This window comes from Pan paniscus, chromosome 4 (genome assembly GCF_029289425.2).
Source record: "Pan paniscus chromosome 4, NHGRI_mPanPan1-v2.0_pri, whole genome shotgun sequence".
Lineage (NCBI taxonomy): Eukaryota > Metazoa > Chordata > Mammalia > Primates > Hominidae > Pan > Pan paniscus.
In genome coordinates, this window is record NC_073253.2 from 171,179,400 (window position 1) to 171,200,691 (window position 21,292).

Below are 21,292 nucleotides of genomic sequence, written 5' to 3' on the forward strand. Positions count from 1 at the left end.
TGGGTGTTTCCATGGGATCTGATACCCTTCTGTGGCTTTGGTTTCAATCTGTGGCCTGATGTTCACCTGGCATCTAGGTATCCATGTGAGGCCTGGTGTCACCCTGGGACCTGATGTTCACCTGGGGCCTGGTGTCAACTTGGGGCATGGGTGTTCACCTGGGGCCTAGTAGTTTACATGTGCCTTCATGTTTACTGAGTTCTTAAGTGTCAACTTGTGTCTTAATTTCTACAATGAGCCTGGTGTCCACCTGGAGCCTGGGTGTCACCCTAGGGCCTGAAGTCCTGGGGATTAGCTGTCCAATTGGAGCCTAGGTATCCACCTGGGTCTGAATTTCGCCTGGGGTCTGATGTCCATTTGGAGTGAAGTTTTCACTTGAGTCCTCATGTAAACCTGGGGCCTGGGTGTCAACCTTGAGCCTGATGTTCACCTGTGGTCCTGTGTCCACATTGGGACTGATTATTCACCTGGTGCCACGTGTGCACGTGGGGCCTGAGGGTTTACCTGGCTGATGCCCACCTGGGACCTTATGAGTTCCTGGGGCCTAGGTATACTCCCTAGGCCAAGTGCCCACCTGGGTTCTCATATCCACGTTGGGCTTTGTGTTCACTTGAGGCGTGGTATTCTTCTGGGGGTGGGTCAGAGGAGTAGCCGGCCATGTGAGGTGTCAGTCTGCCCCTACTGGGTTGTGCCTCCCGGTTAGGCTACTTGGGGGTCAGGGACCCACTTGAGGAGGCAGTCTGTCCGTTCTCAGATCTCAAACTGTGTGCTGGGAGAACCACTACTCTCTTCAAAGCTGTCAGACAGGGACATTTAAGTCTGCAGAGGTTTCTGCTGCCTTTTGTTTGGCTATGCCCTGCCCCCAGAGGTGGAGTCTACAGAGGCAGGCAGGCCTCCTTGAGCTGCGGTGGGCTCCACCCAGTTAGAGCTTCCCAGCCACTTTGTTTACCTACTCAAGCCTGGGCAATGGCGGGCGCCCCTACCCCAGCCTCACTGCAGCCTTGCAGTTTGATCTCAGACTGCTGTGCTAGCAATGAGCAAGGCTCCATGGGCATAGGACCCTCCGAGCCAGGTGCAGGATATAATCTCCTGGTGTGCCGTTGGCTAAGACCATTAGAAAAGCGCAGTATTAGGGTGGGAGTGACCTGATTTTCCAGGTGCCATCTGTCATCCCTTTCCTTGGCTAGGGGAGGGAATTCCCTGACCCTTTGCACTTCCTGGGTGAGGCAATGCCTTGCCCTGCTTCGGCTCACACTCGGTGTGCTGCACCCACTGTCCTGCACCCACTGTCCAACAATCCCCAATGAGATGAACCCGGTACCTCAGTTGGAAATGTGGAAATCATTCGTATTCTGCATCGCTCACGCTGGGAGCTGCAGACTGGAGCTGTTCCTATTCGGCCATCTTGGCTCCACCCCCTATTAATGCAGTTTTTGTGCCTCATTAATGACCCATTTGATTTAATAGTTCTTAAAACTTGTGATGAATCAACAGTGATGGAAAGTTGTACTGAATCATATCTTTTTTAATTACTATGAATTATATTGTTAGAGATTGGCTTTAAAATTGAAGTTACACTAATGCATTTTAAATGTAATTTGGAGCTAGTTTAGAATTGTTGAAGCTAGGACTCTCTGGTGACTCAGGAATAGTAGAAATTGGTGGGAAAGGCATTTCACATCAAGCCTGGAATCTCCCTTTATTCTCAATGTATTAGCTTTTCTTATCTTTACCCTGAAATTTTCACTGTCAAATATATTTGAGAGGCAAAACTTTTTCCTCCTTTAATGTTTGTTTCATACACATAGAATAATACTGTGTGTCTGAGATTCAGTTTTTGAAATGAAACATGGAGTCTAAGTGACCCCTTGTCAATGTGACAATGGACTAGTCTAGATCACAGCAGTTGGGCCCCATATTGTGACATGGATGCTTGCGAAAATTCTACTGTGACCTGTTGCTGAAGTGATCTGATGATATAGGTCTTGCCTTTCATTTTAACTGCCATTCTGGCAACTGACCGTTGGCAGTAAACGCAGCTTAGTTGTCTCAGAGGACTCACAATGGGATGTGTTTATAGTTGTTTCCTCGAAGGTATGTATGTTCATTTCCATCTTCTGACTGCAATTTCTTCAGATGAGCCAGTTTTCCTGTACGTTAAATGTCATTCTGATTTTTTTTTTATTTCCCCAGCTCCTATTTGTCTACAGATTTATAAATATGTTTCAGAGTTTTATTACTCAATTTGTGTTTTTTTATTCTTCTATCAAGATTTTTGCCTCAAATACTTTTCTCTAGAAAATACACTGTTTCCAATGCCAATTTTTTTTTTGAAGAGTCTTGCTCTGTTGCCTAGGCTAGAATGCAGTGGTGTGATAATGGCTCACAGCAACCTCCACCTCCCAGGTTTAAGCAATTCTTCTGCCTCAGCCTCCTGAGTAGCTGGGATTACAGGCATATGCCACCACGCATGGCTAATTTTCGTATGTTTAGTAGAGACAGGGTTTTACCATGTTGGCAAGGGAGGTCTTGAACTCCTGACCTCCTGATCCACCTTCCTTGGCCTCCCAAAGTGATGGGATTACAGGCATGAGCCACGGTGCCTGGACTTTTCTTTTTTTTTTTTTTTGGCAGAGTCTCATTCTGTCACCCAGGCTGGAGTGCAGTGGCACAATCTCAGCTCTTTGCAACCTCTGCATCCCAGGTTCAAGCGATTCTCCTGCCTCAGCCTCCCAAGTAGCTGGGACTACGGGTGCCTGCCACCATGCCTGGCTAATTTTTGTATTTTTAGTAGAGACAGGGTTTCACCATATTGACCAGGCTGGTCTTGAACTCCTGACCTTGTGATCTGCCCACCTTGGCCTCCCAAAGTGCTGGGATATAGGTGTGAGCCACCACACCCGGCCTCCCCCGCCACACACACTCTTTCATAGACTAGATACAGAATAAACTGCTGAAAAATCCACTGAGGGGCCACATTTTCAGTTAATTCCCATTAATTGCTTCTTCAGAATGGTTCAGTTGAAGGGAAGTTTATTCTTGGCACAGCCATCAAGTGGTAGTTAGTTTGGAATATCCTAAGTTCCGAACTACCTTGGGGGCCAAGCAGAACTTGGTCCCTTGCTGTGGTCAGTTGGTCATGGAGGGGTGCTCACTGCCAGACAGCTGACAATACAGGGCAATGGGTAGGATGACCAGACATTTGAATTTGTTCCTCAGAGAGGCTTCGTTTGCAGGAAAGTGCCATATTTTAGCCCAGGAGTTAAAACCTAGAGACAGGAGTTTTGTTTTGTTAAATGATTTGGCTTTTTTCTGGACTCACCACCTCTTCCAAATACATCAACCTTCCTGAAGAGCCCTTGGTGCAGGAGGATTGAGAAAGGGAGTGGAAAGAGCTCCAGGTTCAGGGTCCAGGCCATGATTTAGAGGCCTCAGGTATTCAGGGATCTCTGTCCCCAGAAAACCAACCAAATTCTTGTCCCAGATCTATCATTCGTCAGTGTTGTGACCCTAGGCAGGTCGCTTCAAATCTCTTCATTTCACTTCCCTGAACCGTCAACTCTGAGTGGCAGCCCCTGCTCTGCCCATCTCTCTGGGCCGATGTGGGCATCACAGGAAATTCAAACAAAAACTTTTCACGAGTTCTAAAGCATGAGACCCATGTCAAGAATGAAAAGAATTTTAGCCTCCACTGCCCTGGAGTCCCCCAAGTGGCTTCTCTATTAACCACTACCAAGGGCCTGGCTTATTCTTCCAGACATGAAATAATTGAACACTTTATGGCACTTAGGAAGCACCCGTTTTAAGGCTTTAGGTCCATTTAACTATTCTTACCCTTTTAACATAACGTAGGCCATTAGGAGGCACAGAGGGATCTATAGAACTTCCTCAGGTTCTAGCAGCTTCTCAGAAGTCCCTGAGCTCAGATCCTATGCTCCGGACCCTATGCTCTTGGTCACTCCAATCTACTACCTTTCTGTAATGTCTCATCTCAATACAGGCATTTGCCTGCACACTTATACGTGCAACCCACAGTGCAAGTCTTTCTGAAGCCCAACTCAGATTCAGGGGGCTTTGCTCTGCAGATGATGAACAATGGAATCAAACATTTAAGCTGTGAATAAATAATTACTCATTTCTCTGATCTTTTGCGGCAAGACACCAACACCTGTCTTTATTTTAATTCATTTCCCAGTGTGTTGTGACGAGAATCAAATAGTGTATCCTAGGATGCCAGGGGAATCCACTGTCTGCCACCGCGAGTGTGAGAAGCCAATCACCTATCACTGGCATCACTGGCATCCTGGCCGTATATACCCTAGAATTGCATCAATGGAAGGTGTTGTGGAAATTCAGTCATTCAGTTCATTCATGATATGATTTCTAGATTCTTCAGTGTCTCATATTTCAGACAATTATAAAATTGCGATGCTATATTCTTTATTTCATGTGTGCATATTTAAATGTGTTAAGTCAATCACTAGTGCTACAACCAGAGGAGTAAAGGTGTATTTCCATTCCAGATTTGGGTTTACTTTTAATAGTAAATAACATCTCAGTGCAAATTGTAGACATTTTGCTGATTGTTAAAACATTAATTAAAAAGGATCTTTTTCTGAGACATTGTTGCCAGGTTTGTAAAGTAATGGACATCACCTCAAACTGTTTGGAAGTAACCGAAAAATGGAGGAAGTGGCAACAAAAATTTCCATATACCCACCTTCTTCAGTGTTTTTTGGTGATCCCATCTTTGTGAGTGTGATAACGCTCGTAACAATGACTGAGCCAATAGTGATACATTCTTATGAACAGAAGTCCAAGGTTAGCATCAGTGACTGAGCCAATAGTGATACATTCTTATGAACAGAAATCTAGGGTTAGCATCAAGGTCCACTCTGTGTTGTCCAGCCTATGGGTTTTGACAAACTGACAATGTCTTTTGTCACCCTGACGGAATAATTTCACATCCTAAACATGACCTGAGCTGCATCTACTAATTCCTCTCCTTTTCTGAGGATTCCTGACAACTATGGATGATTTTACTGCCTCTATAGGTTTCCTTTTCCAGAATTTTATAGAGTTGGAATCATAGAGTATGTAGCTACGTATAACTAACTTATTTTACTTAGCAATATACATGTAAGATCTTTTGTATCGTTTTGAAGCTTAACAGCTTAATAATTCTTATCAGTGAACAATAGCCCATTGGTTTCATCGAACAGGGTTAGTTAGTTCACTCACTGCCTGAAGACCATCTCAGCTGCTTCCAATTTGGGTAATTATGAATAAAGCTGCCCACATTCTTGTGCAGATTTTAAGATGAACATAATTTTCTAATTTAGCTGGGTAAATATGTAGAATTTGGATCACTTGCTGATAAGACTATGTTTTCCATTGTGTTAGGCAGAATTCACCAGTACAATTATGTGGGCATTTTTTTTTAAAGTTATTACTTCCTGATTAAATTCTATAATGATAGAGGCCTACTCAGATTATCTGTCTCTCCTTTGGGTGGTTATGGTAGTTTCTCCCTTTGAAGGCATTTGTCCATTTCATCTAAGCTAGGAAATTTGTGGGTGTAGACACTTGAATCTGACAAGTTGCCTGCTTGGTTCTCATCAAAGGCTACTGTGCTTCCTGTCATTCCTACTCTCAAACTTTTCAATAGACTTTCACTCCTGCACTTAAAAAATTGCAGGCATAGATTTGTTGAAAGTATTCTGTGATTATTTTCTTAATGATCATGGGATCAGCAAGGATAATTCCTCTTCTATTCATATTGTTTGTACATCGTGTCTTCTGTATTTTCTTTGTGATTAGCCTTGCTGGAGGTTTACCAATTCTATTGATCTTTTCTAAGAAGCAGCTTTTGGTTTTGTTGAGTTTCTTTATTTTATTATTTCTATTACATTGATTTCTGCAAATATTGTTATATTTTGGGGGAGGAGGGTTTCCTGGTTTACATTACACTATACTTTTTTCTCTAGTTTCCTAAGGTGGAAAGTAAGACATCTGGATTTGGATTACATTTAGTTTACTGCACAGAATTGTGAATGGCACTGATGCCCCTGAAGTGTGCACTTGATTATTAAAATAATAAATACGATGTATTTTGGCCACAATACTGATTTTAAAGCCAATTAAATGGATGATAAGTACAGGAGGAGCATATGTAGATCAAGGAAAGATAAATGACATTATAACATTTCAACAACAAAAGAAATTTACCAGGCCTCAAAATGCACAAGGGGGTGATGGGACACTGTCATGAAATCAGCAGTGCATTTGTGTGCCACCCTGTGTGAACTCTGCCTTTTTCGCAGTGGTGTGGGGGCTTAGCCAGAGAACCAGGTCCTGACTTCTGTGGCTTTCCTGATGATCTCATTTGCCTTCCCTCATCACCCAGGAGGGTGTCCCAGTGGCAGCCAAGTTTCTACCCTTAACCCACCTCCTTTACACATGCCAGCCCCCTGTCCTTAGCATCCAAGGTTGCCTAAGGGATTCCTTCAGTGGAACCAACATGATGACAGTTACTCTGTGTTTCCTAGATTACGATGAGGACCTGGTGCAGGAAGCTTCATCTGAAGATGTCCCGGGCGTTCATATGGTAAGTTCTTCTTTATGTTTCTGAGATGGAAATTTTGTTGCTCTTGGTTCTTTTTTATTTTATTTGAATTGAGATATGAAAATCTTACCATGTACATTATAGATGACTTACAGAATATTTTGGTGGGAAAATGTGAGGGTCATTACCAGGTAAGAAATGATCTCAGATGGCATTCTTAGATGACACCTTCAGTTATGAACTGTATGTCAGAAAGAATTTTTTTAGGGGAAAAGCTTTCTTCTTACAACATTGTGACTGTACAACCAAAACAATCTTGAAAGTCTTGCATAAAAATCTTGTGCCTTTCCAGAAGTGTCTTCGAGGCTTTAGGACCATTGCCTCAACCACTGTCTCACAACTGCTTTTCTAATGTCACCAAGTAAAGAAAAGACTTGTATGGTGAAACCCCATCTCTACTAAAAATACAAAAATTAGCTGGGCATGCTGACTGGCTACTGTAATCTCAGCTACTGGGGAGGCTAAGGGAGCAGGATCGCTTGAGGCCAGGAGGTGGATGTTGCAGTGAGCCATGATCATGACACTGTACTCCAGCCTGGGTGACAGAGCGAAATTCCAGCAAAGAAAGGGAGAGAGGAAGGGAGAGAGGGAGTAGGGGAGAGAAAGAGAGAGAGAGAGAGAGGCAGGAAGGAAGGAAGAAGGGAAGGGAAGAAGGAAGAGAAAGAAGGAAGGGAAAGAAAGAAGGAAGGAAAGAGAAAAAGAGAAAGAAAGAAAAAGAAAGAAAAGAAAGGAAAGAAAGAAAGAGAAAGAAAAAGAAAGAAAGAGAAAAGAAGGAAGGGAGGAAGGGAAAAGGAAAACCTGTGCACACAGGACACAGCATGGTCTGACCCTTGTAGTGTTTTGTTTTTCTCTAAATGCAGGTGGACAAAGACACAGAGAGAGACAGTACGTATTCTGGAATCACCCCTATGCTGAGGAAAAATTCTAGTGTTGACAAAGGTGACACTTTCTTGCCTCATTTTTTCTGGAGAGCCACTCTGGTTTGAACTTCCTGCCAGAAATGTGGTTCAAGCACTTTTGTCTTGACAAGTGAAGAACCTGGTCAAGAAATGTGACCGTTGACTCTGGTGCTTGGAAGGAACAGGGTCATTTGGATAGAAGAGGGTGTTGTGAATCAGAGTTGGGAGGTATGGAGGAATGAGTCAATGTGGAATGATTGTGAATGTCTCTGCGAGTTTGTGTGCTTTTCCCCAGAAAATATGTTCCCATATGCAAAGCACAACACAAAGACTGATATTCTAGAAACAAAATTTGATCACCACTGCATTTTTGCAAAAAATCAACCCATTCATTCCTCACCACAGCTGTAGCTGAAGGTAAGTTTAATATCCCAAGTCCTCACATGGAGATGATGTAGAGATGAATTTTTCAGGCTTTTGGTCTCCTAAATGGAAATGGCATAGATGAACTCGGGAATGGGTGGAAGGGTGATGCTGTGGGCTACTAGTCTGAAGTTATAACATGGCCCTGGTGTAACTTGTCACCATGTCAGAGAGTCCTTAGCATCTATGTGTATGTGGAAGTATGTTGGCCTATAAAGATCTCCAGCACTGTATACCACAATAGAATGGTCTCAATGGTCAGCTGACCCAGAGTTTGAGTAGGTTCATTGTACAGTGAACTTGGGTGCGGTCATTAATATGAAACATACAGAGGGAGCTGCCAGGCCTTTGGTCTTAAGTGATGGGGTATTCCTCAGTTCCTGGTCAAGGGCAGAGAACATTCAGAGATATATTCTATTATATTTAATGAGATCATCACCAGAAACGTTAGAAATGCTCCAATTCAGTAGCACACATACCCAAGACACAGCACCCAACAAGATCTCACAGAGCCAATTGGCTGTTAGCCTGGTGCCCATCTCGTCTGCTGGAATCTCTGCACAGCTGGGTAACAGAGGGTCAGCCCCCCCACCTGCTGTCACCCATGAAGGGCTGTCCCATTCCTGGAGCCAGTGTGAGTATGAGCAACAGCGGGCCCCATGACACACACACACAGTGTTAAAAGAAAGAGCAGAAGGACAAATATCACAGGCCAAGTAGAGGTCACCTTTAAATGGTAGGATAATTGAGTATTTTCAAATCTTGGTTTAGTCTTCTTTGAAACAAAAGGTTAGTGAATATGTAGAATATTTTGGCTAGAATTATATCACCTCTTTGAAGAAAGGTTGCTTTTTACCTCGTACAAAATGTTCTGGCTGGAGACGGTGGCTCATGCCTGTAATCCCAGTGCTTTGGGAGGCCAAGGAGGGTGGATCACCTAAGGTCAGGAGTTCAAGACCAGCCTGATCAACATGGAGAAACCCCATCTCTACTAAAAATACAAAATTAGCTGGGCATGGGAGCACATGTCTCTAATACCAGCTACTCAGGAAGCACATGTCTTTAATACCAGCTACTCAGGGAGCACATGTCTGTAATACCAGCTACTCAGCTACCCATTCATCGTCCACCACAGCTGTACCTGAAGATAAGTTTAATATCCCCAGTCCTCAGATGGTCATGCTGCAGAGTTGAATTTCCCAAGCTCTTGGTCTTTTAAATGGAAGAGGCACATGTGAACTCGGGAATGAGCGGAAGGTTAATGGCATGAGCTACTACACTGAATTTGTCACAAAGCCCTGGTATAATTTCTTGCTAGGCCAAGTTATTCCAGCACTTCTGTGTGCTGGAAGAATGAAAACCTATTCAGATCCCAAACACTATCATTATCGGATGGTCTCAATGGTCAGCTAACCCAGGGTTTGCTTGAGTAGATACATTGCACTGTGGGCTTTAGTGTGATCATTAATGTAAAACACACAGAGTCCTCAGGCTTTTGGTCTACAGCGTTGAGGTCGTTCCTCAGCTCCTGTTCAAAAGCAAACAATAATCACTGACATACTCTATTGTATTTAATGAGATAATCACCGCAAGTCTTAGAAATTCAGTGGAAACCAATCCCAACACATAGCATCCAATAAAATCTCAAGACTCAACTTGGGTGTTAGCCTGGCACCCATTTTCCCTGCTGGAATCTCTGCACAGCTGGGTTGGAGAGGGTCAGTGCTCACCCCTTGCCCCGCCTCGCTGCTCCCCATGACAGACTGTCTCTGTGCTGGAGTCAGTGTGAGCATGAGCAGCAGTGAACTCCATGGTGCACACACATGGTGTTGAAAAGGAAGAGCGGAAGAACAAATATCACATGCTAAGTAGGGGTCATCGTTAAATGGTAGGATAATAGAGTATTTTCAAATCTCTGTTTATTTGCCTTGTAACAGAAAGTTAGTAATAAAATCTTTTGGCTAGAATTAAATCTCCTATTTTAAGAAAGGTTACTTCTTGTTTAGTACAAAATCTTCTAGAAGGGATGATAAACAGATCAGCAGCACATGTGGATTGTGAGGAGGAAATGACTTTGGCAGGGATCAATAAGAGGGCAAGTTAGCTCAGTTCAGATTAGGAAGGAGGAGCCCTAAGAGACTGCCAGGGACACACAGCCTGCACTGCTGGTGTGCACTGTTCGAGATTGGCTATTATATGTTTGAGGCGGCCTGGAGCTAGGAAGCCAAAGGCCCTGATTCTCTTTCTTCCTGCATCTCTCCTGTGCCTGCTACCCTCCTCCCAAGCCCACCTCAAGCAGTGTTACTGAATTGTTCATGAGCACCACCACCTAGGTGCTGACGGTCACTCTGTGTCCTCCTAGTTGAGATGAAATGGCAAATACGGCGACTACGGGAGCTCCACCTATACAGCATATGGAAGAAGTACCCAGAGGCGATGAAGGTCAGGCCACCTGGATTTGTCTGAGAAAAAACTGTTGCTTTCTAAGCTTTATCTTATTTGGATTAAATTAAGATATGAGAATCTGACAATATGTATCTTAGTTACACAGTGTCCTTGGGGGGAATTGTAAGTGAGAGTCTGTCCCCACTGAGGCTTGATTTAAAACAGTGGGAGAAAATGACAGCATCAGTCACACATTGTGGGGCAGGGAGCTTTTGCCTTACTAATTTTGTTCTCTCTTTGGAGCAAAATCAGTTACTTGCCAACCAACATGGACTTCAGAGGAAATATCCTCTGAGAAAAATGTGTGTCTTTAGTATGAGTTGATTTGCTCTGTTCTTCTTTGGGGTTCCTTTGAACACTGGGTTTTCCATCTTGTTTTCTAATGTCACTAAGCGAAGAAAAGTCCTGTGCTCACAGGACACAGCATGGTCTGATGCTCATAGCAATTTATTTTCTGTCATTACAGACATCCTTGGGAGTTTCACAACGTGGTACGTATTGGGGAACCCCTCTCATACTGATGAGTAATCCAGATGTCGAGGAATGTGGCCCTGTCTCACTGGCTTTCCTGTAGACAGGCAGCCTGAGCTGAGCTTCATGTTGTGAATGAGGACCTAGACTGTGATGGGAGAAATGGTTTTTCTAGATAAGAAACAGTGGCCACATTCTGCAGTCCCCAGGAGCAACTGTGTTCTCTGAAGGTGGAGTGGGATCCCGTGCAAGGGGCCTGCCGTGTCTTTTGTGAATTCATGTGGTGCCGTGGTCAGTGTGTCTGGGAGGTGGGTGTGTGGGTTTCCGTACTACATATCCCCAGAGTTTCTAGTGTCCACATTCTCAACAGAGATTTCCGTCACCATTGCGGTCCTATTGTAGGCACAAAAAAAGATTAACTTGTAAGCTTCCAATGTTTGCAGTTTATTTCATGCACAGGGCACTTCAATAAACCTAAAAGAAATCCTGTCAACACAAAGGCAAATTCTTACTGCACACCCATAGAACAGGACTGTGTCAGAATCTCTGCTAATTTTATTTTTTCATTGAGAATTCCCTGCTATACTTTATTTTCTAATAAACCTCACCTCTTCACAGGCCTTTCTATTTCCTCTGCCACTGGAGTGGTCATGACACCTCACTCTAGCCCCTTCCCTCCTTTACAAGCCTTTTATCTACCAAAGCCCTCAGAACTGACCCTCCACCACCCATCTTGAGCAGGGAGAGTGGGGCAGGGCTTCTTCCTGTGCATTTAGACCCTGGAGCAGCCTCATGCTACAGCGAGTTCTGCTGGGAAACTGAGAAGAGAGGAGCCTGCAGGTGGGGTTGGGGTGAAATCACCCCAACTTTCTCCACTGAGGCCTCATATTGACCATAAGATAATGGGGCCCAGAATGGATAATTCCAGGGTCATATAGAGTTTCAGCCTTGTATCCCTCAGCCTAGTCATGGTTTCTGTGTGCTCGGCTCAGAAACTACAACATGAAAAGAAAACCAAGGGGTTTGCCCTAGGGTCTGAGAGGCAGGGTGAGCACTTGCCTTCCTAGCATGTTGGAGGGTGGCTCATGCACTGCAGGTGGGAAAGCAAACTCGGCTGTGGTACTGCAGAGGCTCCACGATGTCCCCATTCAACCGACTGTTGGCAAAGGTGCTTGTTTGTTTCTGAAGGCTGTTGCAAAAAAAAAAACAAAAACAAAACAAGTGAACGCAGTTGGTTTCGGTGAATAGGAATATAAACTCCGCCAAATTTAGCTTGAGTTTTTTCTTGGAGTATGCATTTGGTGGAAACTTATTGTGTATAAATCAAATTTGATTGCTGTGTAGGTGTCATTACTTATCCCACATTGTAAAACAATCAGGCTGGTGTGATTTTAAAATGTCCTTCACTAACCTCAGAAACTGTCTCCTCATAACCCGATTCCCCTAGTCATCTTTAATCTCTAGAATATAGTTTTTTGTGGTACTCAGGGGGCTTTCTGCTGTGAGGGATTAAAGGTACAAATCAGTGTTACCAACATTGGGGCTCTAAAAATTCATAGACAGCTGCCCGTTGGGCTCTATGTGAGAGACAGCAGGCTACAGCCTTGGCCTGGGCCTGCAGAGGAACATGATTTGGAGGAGCAGAAGGAAGGCATGAGGGCAGCAAAGCCACGAGGGAAGCCAAGATGCAACATCAGGAGAGTCAGTTCTACATCACCTGGGCACGGCCGGAATGTTCAAGCCTCATCTGAAGGAGGAGTTGAGCTCCGACTTCATGGCTGGCCTGAACATTGGCCATCTTCCCAAAAGCCTGGACAGAGGAGCTACTTTCTTGTTTCTTGTCTTCTCCATCTCCCTGTGTGTTGACAGCAATGGCACCAGCAGAAATTAGTGAGAGACAGAGAACAGGAGTGAGTTCCTGAAATGTTCAACTTAGCCCAGAGAGGACATGATCATTAGGGATGGACTTCAGGGTCAGGCCAGACACAGAGTAGTTGCCAGGCTTGATCACCCTGTGGCTGGGACAAAGATCAGCTTCTGGGAGTCGCTGGACAGGTGGTCCTTGTGTAGCTACTATTGGCCAAGAGTGTCCTGGCCCAGAGTTCTGTTTTACTGGAGGGAGCCTCAGCTCCCAGGCAGGGCAGCTGCCCAATGCTAGTGTTGGAGGAGGCGAGGAGGGGACCTTGCTCTAAGGCAGGCTGAACTCAACAAAGGGAGAGGGGCTGCCCTGGAGTTTAGGTGGTCCTTGCAACCCTCCCGTGTGATCCATAAGAGATCAGTTTCTCTGAGACAGCCTTGCAATCATCAGTCCCAAAGTCTGTAGTCTCCTACTCACAGGTGGAGGAATCCTGGCCATGGCTGGTCACTGGGAGGGCAGGGACTGTGTCCTCCTCCTTCTTTCTCATCCCAGAGCTCAGCTCTGGGCAGCCCATCTTGGGCCCCAGTGATGTTCCGATGCCTGCATTCCTGTTCTGAGATCTAGCACAAGTGTGCAAAAACTTTCTGCTCATTTTCTATAGTCTCCGGGTTCCCACACTTACCCAGTTACCTGCGTGGGTTGTAATCCAGGGTCGGGGAGAAGAGGGTGGGCTCCTCAAACAGTGAGGTTTTCTCTTCTCTGCCCCTGCGGTTCTGGTCTGTCTGTTCCTGAAGTGTGCACTGAATGATTACAATAATAAATTTTGTATATGTTTTACCACAACAATGTCTGAAGTTCAATAAAATGAATGGAAAGTGCAAGAGAGGCATATGTAGACCCAGGAAAGATAAATGACATTGTCACATTTCAACAGGAAAGTGGAAATTTCCCAGGCCTCAAAACGCATAGGGGAATGATGAGACACTGCCATGGCATCAGCAGTGCATGTCTGTGCTGCCAAGGCTCTGTCTTCCGTGGCTTTCCTGATGGTCTCATTGACCTTTCTTCATCACCAAGGAGGATGTTCTGGCAGGAGGTCTGTTTTTGCAGTTAACCCCCCTTGTCTACATGTGCCAGCCCCGTGTTTTTAGCACGGGAGTCTGCCTGACGGATTCCTTCAGTGCACCCAACGTGCTGACAATTACTCTGTGTTTCCTAGAGCGTGACGAAGGCTCCTTGGGCAAGCCATTGTGTCCACCCGAGATACTCTCGGAGACGTTGCCAGGCTCTGTGAAGGTAAAGTCTTTTTTGTTTATCTGAGGTGGGAATTTTATTTATCTTAGTTTCCATAGAAATTGAGATAAGAGATGATCATCTTACCATGTACATTATAGATGACTTACAGAATGTCTTGGTGGGCAGCTGTAAAGTCAGAGTCAATTACCAGCAAGAATGAATTCAAGATGACAGGTTCACTTAAAAACTCTAGGGCAGTAAGCATTTTCCATAGGAGAAGTGCTTTCTTCTTGAAACTAATGGTGAACATGCAATGAAAATAAACTTGGAAATCATGCACAGAAAACTTGTGCCTTTCCACGTGCCCTCTAGGCTTTAATTTGGGGCCCTTGTGTTGACTATTTTCACTATTTCCATTGGGTTTTCTATAATGTCAACAATGCAGAAAAGACCTGTGCACACAGGCCACAGTGTGGTCTGACTCTCATAATGTTTTTCTTTTCTCTATTTGCAGAAAAGTGTACGCTTTCCATCAGAAGGTATGTATTCTGGGTTTACTCTTTTTATTGTTTTTATTTTGCTTGCAATTCTAGGATGCATGTGTAGAACATGCAGCTTTGTTACATCGGTATAAATGTGTCATGGTGGTTTGCTGCACCTAAGCCTTGATCATGGCACTGCATTCTAGCCTGGGCAACAGAGTGAGATTTCATCTCAAAAAAAAAAAAAAAATGCAGAGAACAATCAGGGACATATTCTACTATGTTTAATAACATGATGGCCACAAGTGTTCCACATGCCCTTATTCAGCCCACACATCCAATACACAGTGCAGAATAAGAGCTCAAGGAAGAATTGGGGTGTTATTCTGGTGTCCATCACCCCAGTGGGATTTCCTGCACAGCTAGTTTGGAGAATGTTAGCGCCCCCACCTACTGCCCCCCATGATGGTCTGTCCTAGTGCTGGAGTCAGCGTGAGCATGAGCAGCAACTGACTCCGTGGACACATACATCGTGTTGAAAAGGAAGAGTGGAAGGACAAATAAGCTAAGTGCGGGTCATTTTTAAATGGTAGGATAATTGAGTATTTTCAAATCTTGGTTTAATTCTGTTTGACTCAAAGGTTCAGTGAAGTCATAAGTTTTTTTGACTTCAGGGTCAGGCCAGACACAGAGTAGTTGCCAGGCTTGATCACCAAAGGTTAAATTTTTTTGAAGAAAGGTTGCTTTTATGCAGTACAAAATGTTTTAGGAGGGATGATGAACAGCAGCAGCACATGTGGATCCTGAGGGGGAAATGACCTCAGAAGGGATCACAAAGGGAGGGCAAGTTAGCTCAGGTCAGATTAGGAAGGAGGAACCTGAGACGTTGTAGGGAAGCACAGCCTGCCCCTATGGTGTGCCATCTTTGAGATCAGCTGAGTGCCATTGATGAGCTTGCGTTAGCCAGAGGACCAAGGCTCTAGTTCCCATGGCTTTCCTCATTGTCTCATTTGCCTGCCTGCACCACCAAGGAGAAAGGGCCTGCGGCTCCGTCTGGGGTAGCCCACCTTCTTCACACATGCCAGCCTCATGTCCACACCACCCAATACAACCCGAGGGATTCCCTCAGCGGAATCCATGCAGTGACACCCTATTTCTCCTAGATCATCTAGAGGAGTTTATAGCAGGACATCTCCCTGAAGCATCCAATCAGAGTCTCCTCACTGTTGCCCATGTAAGTTGTTCTTTTTTTGTCTGAAAGGGGAATTTCATTTTCCTAGGTTTCTTTCAATTTCACTTGAATAAAGATAGGAAAATCTTACTGCCATGTACATTATAGATGACTTACAGAATTTCTTGGTGGGAAAATGTAAAATGAGAATTCATTACTAACTAAGAACTGATTGAAGATGGCATTCATAGATGACAGCTTCAGTTACAAACTATGTCAGCAAGCATTGTCCTCAGGAGAAAAACCTTTTTGAGAATTATGAATTTGCAACCAAAATAAATTTTAAATAATCTTGCACAAAAACCTGGTGCCTTTCTACAAGTGTTCTCTAGGCTTTATTTTTGTGGCCATTGCCTCCACCAGAATTTCCCATCTGGTTTTCTAATAGCACCAAGTTTAGAAAAGACCTGTGCACAGAGACAGCATGATCTTACCCTCATGGTGTTTTTCTTTCTCTAAACGCAGGCAGACACAGGCACCCAAACCAACGGTACGTATTCTGGGATCACCTTTTTGCTAAGGAAAAATCTTAGTGTTGAGAAAGGTGACACGTTCTTGCCTGCTTTTTCTGGAGAACTACTCTCATTGGAGCTTCCTATTGGAAAATGAGGTTTGGGAAGAAATTTCTAAGAGTGTACTGACGAGTGGTGACCATCCTACGTAGTCTCTGTTAGCTGCCGTGTCATTCTATGAAATCGAATGAGGTGCATCAAGGTGGGGGGCGGGTATAAGAAGAGAGTCTATGTATAGTGATTATGAATGTCTTTGGGAGGATGTGTACATTTCTCCAGATAGCATGCTTCCATGTGCACAGCTCAACACAAAGATGAGTGTTGTAAATAAAAATTCCATTACCACTGCACACCTTAACGTCAATCTGCCCATTTATCCTCCACCACAGCTGTAGCTGAAGGCCAGTTTAATATCCCCAGTACGCAGTCGGAGATAGTGCAGAGATGAATTTGCCAAGCGCTTTATCTCCTCAGTGCAAGAGGCAGAGGGGAACTCAGGAGTGGGTGGAAGGTTGATGCCATGGGCTACTACTCTGAAGTAATCACATGGTTCAGATATAATTTGTTGTTATGCCAGAGAGTTTTAGCACCTATGTGTGCATATGGAAGTTGGATGGCCTTCAGAAATCCCAAACACTGTCTCTCATATAGGATTGTCTCAAGGGTCACGTAACTCAGTGTAGGAATAAGTACATTTTACAGTGGACTTTGGTGTGGTGACAAATGGGAAACAGACATTGCGAGGTCAGGCTTTTGGCTGCAGTGCTGTGTTATTTTCTCATCTCCTGATCCAAAGCAGAAAATAATCAGGCGTGTTATATTGTATTTAACGGCATAAACTCCACAAGCCTTACATATGCTGCAGTTCAGCACACACACCCAAGACACAGCACCAAATAAGAACTGAAGGAAAAACTTGGGTGTTATCCTGGTGCTCATCTTCTTTGCTGGACTCTTCTACACAGCTGGGTTGGAGAGGTTCAGCACCCCCACCTGCTGCCCCCATGATGGGCTGTCCTAGTGCTGGAGCCAGTGTGAGCATGAGCAGCAGCAGGTCCCATGGCACACACACACTGTGTTAAAAGGAAAAGCAGAAGGACAAACATCATGGGCCAAGTAGCGGTCATCTTTAAATGGTAGGATAATTGAGTATTTTCAAGTCTCGGCTTAGTCTTCTTTAAAACAAAAGGTTAGTGAATACATAGAATATTTTGATAGAATTAATCTCCTCATTGAAGAAAGGTTGATTTGTTTCTAGTACAGAATATTCTGGTCAGGCGTGGTGGCTCACACCTGTAATTCCAGCAGTTTGGGGGGCCAAGACGGGTGGATCACCTGAGGTCAGGAGTTCGAAACCAGGCTGACCAACATGGAGAAAACCCATCTCTCCTAAAAATACAGAATTAACTGGGCATGGTGATGCATGCCTATAATCCCAGCTACTCAGGAGGCTGAGGCTGGAGAATCACTTGAACCTGGGAGGCAGAGGTGGTGGTGGGTTGAGATTGCACAATTATACTCCAGCTGGGGCAAGAAGAGAGTAACTCCATCTCAAAAATAATAATAATAATAATTCTAGGAGGGACAAAATACACAGCAGCAGGACACATGGATCCTGGGGAGGAAATGACCTCTAGGGGATCAAGAAGGGAGGGCAAGTTAGCTCAGGTCAGATTAGGAAGGAGAAGCCGTCGATGCTCCAGGGAAACACTGTGTGGTGTGCCCTGTTTGAGATGGGTTGCTTCATCTCAAAGAGGTCGCCTTAGCTAGAGGACCAAGGCTCTGTCTTCTGAGGCCTTCCTGATGCCTTCCTTCACCATTTGCCTTCCCTCCACCATGGAGGATGGACCGGCAGCAGCTGAGTCTGTGCTGTGAACACACCTTTCCACACACGCCAGCCCCGTGTCCACAGCTCCAAGACTACCTGAGGGATTCACTCAGTGGAGCTCATGTGCTTGTAGCGACTCTGTTTCCTAGGTGACCTGGAAGACCTGGAGGAGCATGTGCCAGAGCAGACAGTCTCTGAGGAAGCCACAGGGGTTCACATGGTAAAGTCGTCTTCTTTCCTCTGAAAAGGAAATTTTATTTCTCTCGGTTTCTCTGTTTCAATTGAATTAAGCTATATACATCTCACCATGTACACTATAGGTGACTGACAGAATTTCTTGGTGGGCAAATGTCAGCATTCATTATCAACTAAAGAGTGGTTTCAGATGGCATCCACACTTACAAACTGTGTGTCAGCAGGCATTTTCCTTAAGAGAAATGTCTTCTTCTTGAGAAAAATTTGGAATTGTCAAACAAAAACAATTGAAAATCTTGCACAAAAATCTTGTGCCTTTCCACGAATGTCTTCCAGATATCGGGGCCATTGTCTCAAGTACTATTTACCATCTGTTTTTTTAACATAAACAGGTGAAGAGAAGACCTGTGCACACAGGACACAGCCTGGTCTGATCCTCATAGTGTTTTGTTTTTCTCTAGATGGAGGGGGACCCAGACACACTGGCCGAACGTACGTATTCTGGGATCATCTCTTTGTTTAGGTTCAAAATATTAGAGTTGCAAAGATGGCACTGTTTTGCCTGCCTTTGTTCAAGAGCCACTCTGGTTTGAGCTTTCTGCCAGAAATGAGATTTGGGAAGTTTGGTTTAAAAGAATGCTAAGATCCAGTAAACCACTCTAACCATGCTACTGTCATCCCTGGAAGCAGCAGTGTCATGTAACGTGGGGTGGTACATCAGAGATGGGAGGGACAGAGGAGAGAGTTTATATGGAATGATTGTGGATGTCTTTGTGAGTGTGTGTGCATTTCCCCAGAAAACACACTCCCATCTGCAAAGCACAACATGAGGATCAATGTTCAAGAAAAATTCCATCACCACTGCACAGTTTGCATAAATCAACCCATTCATCCTCCACCACAGCTGTACCTGAAGATAAGTTTAATATCCCCAGTCCTCAGATGGACATGCTGCAGAGTTGAATTTCCCAAGCTCTTGGTCTTTTAAATGGAAGAGGCACATGTGAACTCAGGGATGAGTGGAAGGTTAATGCCATGAGCTAGTACACTGAATTTATCACAAAGCCCTGGTATAATTTCTTGCTAGGCCAAGTTATTCCAGCACTTCTGTGTGCATGTGGGAGAATGAAAACCTATTCAGATCCCAAACACTATCATTATCAGATGGTGTCAATCGTCATCTAACCCAGGGTTTGTTTGAGTAGGTACATTGCACAGTGGGCTTTAGTGTGATCATTAATGTAAAACACACAGAGTCCTCAGGCTTTTGGTCTACAGCATTGAGGTCATTCCTCAGCTCCTGTTCAAAAGCAGACAATAATCAGTGCCATACTCTATTGTATTTGATGAGATAATCACGGCAAGTCTTAGAAGTTCAGTGGAACTCAATCCGAAGACATAGAATCCAATAAAAAAATCTCAAGGCTCAACTTGGGTGTTAGCCGGGCACCCATTTTCCCTGCTGGAATCTCCTGCACAGCTGGGTTGGAGAGGGTCAGTGCCCACCCCCCGCACCCCCTCGCTGCTCCCCATGACAGGCTGTCCCAGTGCTGGAGTCAGTGTGAGCGTGAGGAGCAGTGAACATCATAGTGCACACAAATTCTGTTGAAAAGGGAGAGTGGAAGAACAAATACCACATGCTAAGTAGGGGTCATCTTTAAATGGTAGGAAAATTATTTTCAAATCTTGGTTTATTTGCCTTGTACCAGAAAGTTAGTAATAAACTCTTTTGGCTAGAATTAAATCTCCTATTTTAAGAAAGGTTGCTTCTTATTCCGTACAAAATCTTCTAGAAGGGATGATAAACAGATCAGCAGCACATGTGGATTGTGAGGAGGAAATGACGTTGTCAGGGATCAATAAGAGGGCAAGTTAGCTCAGGTCAGATTAGGAAGGAGGAGCCCTAAGAGACTGCCAGGGACACACAGCCTGCACTGCGTGGTGTGCACTGTTTGAGACTGGCTATTTTATGTTTATCAGGTGGCCTGGAGCTAGGAAGCCAAAGGCCCTGATTCCCTTTCTTCCTGCATCTCTCCTGTGCCTGCTACCCTCCTCCCAAGCCCACCTCAAGCAGTGTTACTGAATTGTTCATGAGCACCACCACCAAGGTGCTGACGGTCACTCTGTGTCCTCCTAGTTCTGCTCAGGGATGTACTTCAGGAGCTGTCCAGTTACAACGGCGAGGAGGAGGACCGAGAGGAGGTGAAGGTCAGGCCACCTGGATTTGTCTGAGAAAAAACTGTTGCTTTCTTAGCTTTATCTTATTTGGATTAAATTAAGATATGAGAATCTGACGATATATATCTTAGTGACACAGTGTCCTTGGGGGAAATGGTAAGTGAGAGTCTGTCCCCACTGAAGCTTGATTTAAGACAGTGGGAGAAAATGACAGCATCAGTCACCCGTTGTGTAGCAGTGAGCCTTACCCATTTTGTTCTCTTTGGAGCAAAATCAGCTACTTGCCAGCCAACATGGACTTCAGAGGAAACATCCTCTGAGAAAAATGTGTGTCTTTAGTATGAGTCGATTTGTTCGCTTCTTTGGGGTTCCTTTGAACACTGGGTTTTCCATCTTGTTTTCTAATGTCACTAAGCGAAGAAAAGTCCTGTGCTCACAGGACACAGCATGGTCTGATGCTCATAGCAATTGATTTTCTGTCATTACAGACATCCTTGGGAGTTCCACAACGTGGTACGTATTGGGGAACCCCTCTCATACTGATGAGTAATCCAGATGTTGAGGAATGTGGCCCTGTCTCACTGGCTTTCCTGTAGACAGGCAGCCTGAGCTGAGCTTCATGTTGTGAATGAGGACCTAGACTGTGATGGGAGAAATGGTTTTTCTAGATAAGAAACAGTGGCCACATTCTGCAGTCCCCGGGAGCAACTGTGTTCTCTGAAGGTGGGGTGGGATCCCGTGCAAGGGGCCTGCCATGTCTTTTGTGAATTCATGTGGTGCCGTGGTCAGTGTGTCTGGGAGGGGGGTGTGTGGGTTTCCGCACTACATATCCCCAGAGTTTCTAGTGTCCACATTCTCAACAGAGATTTCTGTCACCATTGCAGTCCTGTTGCAGGCACATGAAAAAAT

At 44.7% G+C, this 21,292-nt stretch overlaps 1 pseudogene across 1 annotated transcript in view; it reads left to right on the forward strand.

The window, feature by feature from the left end:
* Positions 1-1,647: 1,647 nt before the first annotated feature.
* Positions 1,648-21,292, forward strand: part of LOC117980483 (protein FAM153B) — a 35,231-nt pseudogene continuing 15,586 nt past the window's right edge. The window contains exons 1-14 of the transcript XR_008625511.2: positions 1,648-2,094; positions 4,196-4,339; positions 6,549-6,607; positions 7,486-7,510; positions 10,310-10,389; positions 10,859-10,883; positions 13,941-14,017; positions 14,472-14,496; positions 15,603-15,673; positions 16,136-16,160; positions 18,160-18,230; positions 18,667-18,697; positions 20,343-20,413; positions 20,872-20,896. The product of XR_008625511.2 is annotated as a protein FAM153B (transcript). The remainder of the gene's footprint in view (positions 2,095-4,195; positions 4,340-6,548; positions 6,608-7,485; positions 7,511-10,309; positions 10,390-10,858; positions 10,884-13,940; positions 14,018-14,471; positions 14,497-15,602; positions 15,674-16,135; positions 16,161-18,159; positions 18,231-18,666; positions 18,698-20,342; positions 20,414-20,871; positions 20,897-21,292) is intronic.